Genomic DNA, 6,711 nt, shown 5'->3' on the forward strand with positions numbered 1-6,711 from the left:
TATTCCAAGTCAATACTAAGCAATAGACTATCTGGTTTCCTGAAGGGTCACTCTTGTATTACAACTCTCCTTAGAATGACTGAAGATTTCAGAGTTGCTCCAGATAATAATTAAGGAACATATTGTCGCCATCGCAATATATAGACTTATCAAATTCATTTGAGTCTTATGTCTCATCACCTACTTCTTTCAAAGTTGAGAGCCCATGGATTTTCTGACACCACAATATTGTCGCATTCGCTCATGTATCTGCGTGGGAGAAGGCAACATGTCAAGACTGTAAATTCTTACTCAGACTGGAAAACGATTAAACATGGAGTTCCTTAAGGGTCTATCTTGGGGCCACTTTTATTCAACTTATGTATTAATGATCTCATAAATTTTGTTGTTGATGATGCGGCTAACTTGAGGCTATTATGCTGACGATACAACGCATTACTATATGGCAAAGCCAGTCTTGGGCAAATCCCATCGCTCTGATTGGTTCTTTCTCAGTCAGGATTTTGCAGTACGGACCATTTCCGTGGAAACAGTCCAAGCCATGTATTTTTGTTTTGGAGCAAAGCCGGCAAATTCCTAATTTGCAACAAAACAGCGGTACGGACCTCGCCTGCCACGACCTCGGGCCAATATTCCCCAGTATGGCCCTCGCGCACGGTTAGTAAGCGGTTAGTATTTAGCAAACCCTAATCCAAATGTTTTAGAGTTCACTTCAAAGAACTATTTTGATATACATGGACTTCAGTCACGGTTGTAGTGTAACAAGTATTTAACTGAAAATGAGGCTAAAACCAAAGTGGTATCATTGGGCGATTATCAATCGTATTTCAGGATCATTCATGTGGCCCTTTTCTGTACACGTTCTCATATTTAAACCATCAGTTGTCCTTTTGCCCGTCGCCAAGCATCTATAGTAACTGTTGCACCAAAAAGAAATTTGTGTGCTAGTGCCTGTGCTAGACTGGATTTGCATGAAGTTACAAATATGAGTAAGCTCTCAAGAAATCGTCCTTAACTACTTGCACGGTTGATGGTCGGCCAAAACTCCTGCAACAAACCCACTAAAAAGAGATGTCTGCAATCGCATTTGGACAAATGACATGATGCATCACGTAATGAAGAAAGAAAAATAACAGGACAACAACAAGGAAGACTTAAGATGAACAACACAAAAACGAAAAAGAAGAAGAACGAGAAAAACGCAAATAGCGACACAACGATAACTCTGCTCATAGCCTCACTGGTAGCTGCCAGAGAAGTAGTCGCAAAGCAACATCGAGTTAAAGGCACAATGCAGCCAAAGAAGCCAATAACAAGAGGTTGTGGAATGGGACGGAGATTCCAGGAACCGTCTGCCGAGGACATTTTCTACAGAACACAAACACTCTAGAGAAGATGAAAGAGAAGTGCGTAAAATCCAGGCATTAATTGTAGAAAGGAGACTAGTATTTCCTTGTCGAAGATCACCAGAGATATAAAAGATTTCTTTGCCGCAAACTAACCTAAGTAGAAAAGGCGAAACACCCCTCGGAGCCAAAAGAACGGCGGGAACTATCCATGTCCAACGACAACAACAACAACAACATGTTGTAAATGATATGAAATATATAATCTCTTGCAGTTAAAAGGCGTTTTCTGATGTGCATATAGTGTAGGGACGACTGTGGTTGGAGGAAGTGCTGTCAGCAGAGAGAATGTGCTTTTTGAAGCCTGCTAAACCAGTGAAGCTACATCATGGAAAACCACAGTTAAAATGAACAACTCTTTGCCAGCTTTTTAACTTGTGCGGACAAGCAAAAGTGAAGTACTTGGTTAATCTCTTTTCGCTGTCAACATGTTTATGGCAGGATCATTGACTCAATGGTAAGAATTTTCAAATGGGTTACATGTCAAGTTTCACTTTTAACTTAAGTATTTGTCTTGTAAAAAGAATAGGTCCAAACTTCTCAAGAATTCATTTTCTTTCTCGCTTGGAGCTGACCATGTTTTGGAGTCCGCTTTCTTACAATCTGTATGCGCATGTTGCTGAAATGCGCATAGGCACTCCTCAAGGTTTTGCAAAGGCAGCAAAGGCCTGCTTCCATTGTTCGAGTTAGTGCTCAAAATTAGTCAACTGAGTTGAATTGAAATAATTATAATAATAATAATAACAATAATAATAATAATAATAATAATAATAATAATTTATTCATATTTAAATTATCTTGAAAAGGAGAATCTTGAGGTTATTTATAATTTATTGTCCTTTATTGAAAGATGATGTACTAAGTCATTCTATTGTTTTGACTCTAACAAAAATGGAGTACTTAAGACACTTTCCTCTCCCTGATTTCCTTTGTATTTATATACACGATTTGCTTGTGTAATTTTACTTTGACAATATTCAAAAAAAAAATTTTTGTGGGAGGCACGGTCGCCTCATGGTTATAATGTGTGCTTGCATGACTCCGGGGACATTGTGTTGTGTTCTTAGACAAGACACTCTAATAATTACTCTCACGGTGCCTTTCTCCATCCAAGTGTTTAAATGGGTACTGGCAAATTTAATGTTGGAAGATAGCCCTGCGATGGACTGGCATCCCATCCAGGGGGAAGTAGAAATACTCCCAAGTCACTTCATGCCATGGAAACTGGGATAAGCTCTGGCCTGATACCCGCACGGCCTTCTGGCTCGTATGCAGAGACTTTACTTTTTGTAGCATTCTACTAGAAGAGTATTGCAGTGCAGTAGCGCACATCGTTCTTTGTAGGGCATATCCTGCAGGTTTTGGCTAAGGGCAATTCTTTATGCAATTACAAGGAAGGATTATGTTTTTGCAAACGTTGGCCTTGTAGCACGTATATTTGAACAGACTTACTGAGTAGAGTGTAATGTGAAGTGCTAAGTTTCTACCCCGTATCAACCACGCAAGCGTTAGCCCTACTAATGGAAATGGGCCCACACAAGGACAGAGAAAAACTCTGACCAGGGTGGGAATTGAACCCACGACCCTCGGGTTAGATCACCACTGCTCTACCGACTGAGCTACAAGGTCAGACGGGAGCAGGCCATGGGAACTGAAGATGTTAAAGTCACAGCAATGAAAATGTACAAGGACAAGGAAGGAGTTCGTTTTTGCAAACATAGGCTAACGCTCACATGGTTCATATGTGGTAGAAACTTAGCACTTCACAGTACACTCTAATCAGTGAAGTCTGTTAAGTCTGTTCAAATATAAGTGCTACACAGCCAACGTTTGCAAAAATGTAATCCTCCATTGTACTTGTACATGTTCATTGCCGTGACTTTAACATCTTCAGTTCCCACGGCCTGCTCCCGTCTGACCTTGTGGCTCAGTCGGTAGAGCAGCGGTGATCTAATCTGAAGGTCGTGGGTTCAATACCCACCCTGGTCAGAGTTTTTCTCTGTCCTTGTGTGGGCCCATTTCCATTTAATGAGTGTTTGCATCAGGTAAAAAGAATGTGTTCAATAATACTCTTGGAATCATTATAGCCTCTCACCAATGTGTCCCGGGTTTAATTCCCAGACTGTGTCATATGTGGGTTGAACTTGTAGGTACTCTACTCAGAGGTGTTTTTTTCCGGTTACTCCAGTTTTTCGCTCTTCTCAAAAACCAACATTTTCATTTGATTTGCATCAATTTGTTGATTTCAGTGTACAGTGCATGTCCCCAATTAGTGCTCCAGCATTAGAATGACTAGACACTTAAAAAAATTCCTATCTTTTTTTTTTTTTTTTTTTTACTCCAGTAACATGTTGAAGATCGGGTCAAGAGCAAACCTTGCATTTGGGCCTATGCTCTCGAGAAGCAGACAGGAAGTACATTGTAAGGAGGTGGATGTTTCAGCTATCGCTGAGTATTTTAAACTCTTGTGTGACTGGACGAAGAAACGAAGAAAGGAGATTGGTTATGCTCCACCGGGGTGAACTACAGACTGCACAACTACACAACTGGACTGCACAACTACAGACTGAACAATTAAATTAAGGCAGATGTTCTTAGCATTTCCAGTTGCAGTGTTGGTTTGGTAAAATAATTGTTTTTGAAAGCAGTAATAGATTCCAGGGCAATGCTTTGTGCATCCGTTGTTTGGTTTGTGTTGGGTAGGCATATGTGCGTAAGGTGCTCTGTCTATAACCATGAAATTGAATTCTTTAAAAAATTTGTGACTCGACCGAAAAATGGTTTTTATAATTCCACAAACAATTGTTATGCAGGAAAAAAACAAGAGGAAAATTCTACGGCATCATTCTGTTAGAAACGTAAGCCTTTTTTCCAGCAACTTCTTGTTTATCGATAACCCTTTAGTGTAAATTCTCTGTATCAATTATTGATTCACATAATAAAGAGTGATGGACCTCTCAGATCTGCACCCATTCAATTTTTCTATTTCACTCAATTTAGGATAGCGAGCTTTTTCAGCTTTCTTCCAACTCCAACTTATCAATCTACTGTTTGTGCTTTAAGGATACTCTAAATTCTATAACTGATGATTTACCAAATGAATATTACAGACTTTATCTAATATTGGTAATATTCCAGTACATTTACTTCAATTTCTGACCCTGTAGCTAATACACCATCAAAAGTTAACTTAAGTTATTTTGATACTCATAAATACCATGATAGTTCCTCTGAAATCAAATTCTGCATATTCACTTCTCACTCATAATAATTTTTATTAGAAGCATTCAAGCAAATTATGATTATCTAGCTATTGCAATTTTGAGGGATTTGAACTGTCCATTCAACATTAAAAGTCTACTTGAGGCAGGGATAAATAGATTTAATGATCCTTGATTCAATGTTATGTATGCAATTTTCTTTACTGTTCGTGGACAGTTCCAAAAATTTCTTTTAATTAAACCAAGGACTTTGCTCGCCTTACCAGAGAAGGACGCGACACGCTGGGACCACTTAAGGTTGTTTGACAATTATTCTTCAAACTGTCTTGGATAGAATCAATGACAAAGAAAAGCTCTGCCTTGTATCTGGTGATTTTAACATTAATCTCTTATCATGATAATCATGCCCCTACAGTAGAATTCATAAATACTCGAAGTTCCTTACTTATGGTGTATCAGTTTGGGGAAATACTTATAGTTCTACTCTTAGATCCTTAACAATTCCACAAAAGAGAGCCATATGTATTATACCCTGGTCAAAACCTCCAATGATGAACACTCTGAGCCTCTCTTCAAAGCTCTGGAAATTTTAAAATTACAGAACATTGTTTTCTTTTACAATGCAGTTTTTATGTATCAGTATCACAACAACCCTCTTTTCTCATCTTTTGATAATTTCTTCAGAACAGTATCATCAATTTATCAATACAAAACCAGATTTCCTAAATCAAGTAATATTACATAAAAAATATCAAAACTAACTTATATTTTATGGTAAATTTAACATTATTTTGCTTTGCAGCTGCCAAAATTTGGAATAATTTCGGTGACCCTGTTAAAAAATCTACCCCAAAAATAATTCAAAAAGAAAGTAAAGCTAAACATCTTGCAGACTTACGAATGTTCATCTGGGCCTGGTTGTTCGAAAGCCGATTAACTTAATCCAGGATTAGCGTAAACTTTTATTTCAAGTTTTAACTTTTCGGTGAAAGTTTTTTTGCTTATTTGTTTTTCAAGATTGACTTCTTCTAATGCAAAGTTTTGCCGAATATCGGCGTTGAACAGCACTTGGGAGTAGAGAAATAAACTCCTTGGTTAATTTTTAATCTGGGATTAGCGTTAATCGCGTTAATCAGCTTTTGAACAACCAGGCCCTAGTATTTAGTAATGTAGTACTTAGTATTGTAATTTTTCATCTTTTTCTGTGTGCATGCATTAATTGAGTCTTTTGACTGCCGGTTTTCCTTTTTAACTGTCATTTTATTTTTTCTCATGATATTATCTGTTCCTTAAAATTCTCTTTTCAAGCTTTAATCTAATTTTTTTACACTCTGCTCTCTGAGTGAACTATTAAATTTTAGTATCAATATTATTTCTTGTGATTGTAATATGTTTAAATATGGTAATAAAGCTTGTTGTTGTTGAAATATATTTTTGATTCAAGACAACGTTTATTTTATGTAACCTCAGTGTTCGTCTTTACAACGACTTGAACTGGCTTCTCCTCCTCCTTCACTCTGCAGGGTGGGTTCTGTGACAAGCTCAGCCTGCACATCCAAATTCAGAAAAACCGGAAACTAACAACTAGATGTAGTCTCATCAGTTGAGCTTAATTGAATTGATAAAACCTGCTTAAGTACCCTCGTTCAAAAGAGAAGCTCGATAACATGAAATAAAGAACTATGATTCTAGTTGAGTTAATTTTTGATATCTTATAGACTGGAACCTATTCTTGTCGGCTTCTGCATAGATTTGTAGTATAGGATGCAGGGACAAACCAATCCTTAAACTAACAAATGAAGGAATGAAGGGAAGAAATTGGATGAATGAATGAATGAATGAAAAAAACTAGAAGGAATGTAAAACAAGGTAAACTCACTTTATTTAATGTCGGCAGTTCCTTCAATTACGAGGTTCGTATCGATGGAAGCTGACGGTGCGCCCTTTGCCCCCCTCCCTCTGTCAGTGCTCCATTTTACGGTTATATAAAGCTATTAAGCTGCGCATATCAGAGGAAAGTCGAAACAGATGTTGAAATCACCGAGGATCGAACTGGGGATGGCAGGTACAAAACACAGGTCACA

The 6,711-nt window shown here is 37.8% G+C and overlaps 1 long non-coding RNA gene across 5 annotated transcripts in view; it reads left to right on the forward strand.

Moving 5' to 3' along the window:
- The window catches only part of LOC137983139 (uncharacterized), a 12,125-nt gene extending 5,865 nt beyond the window's left edge, over positions 1 to 6,260 (forward strand). For 2 of the 5 annotated variants that reach the window (XR_011118904.1, XR_011118903.1), the window contains exons 4-5: positions 1 to 1,863; positions 3,751 to 6,259. The exon at positions 1 to 1,863 is cut by the window's left edge and continues 239 nt beyond it. This is a non-coding gene — a long non-coding RNA (uncharacterized lncRNA). Of the gene's footprint in view, positions 1,864 to 3,750 lie in introns of all 5 variants that reach the window. The other 3 variants (XR_011118906.1, XR_011118905.1, XR_011118907.1) reach the window with 3 other exon arrangements.
- Positions 6,261 to 6,711: the final 451 nt, after the last annotated feature.

This window comes from Montipora foliosa, chromosome 13 (genome assembly GCF_036669935.1).
Source record: "Montipora foliosa isolate CH-2021 chromosome 13, ASM3666993v2, whole genome shotgun sequence".
NCBI lineage: Eukaryota > Metazoa > Cnidaria > Anthozoa > Scleractinia > Acroporidae > Montipora > Montipora foliosa.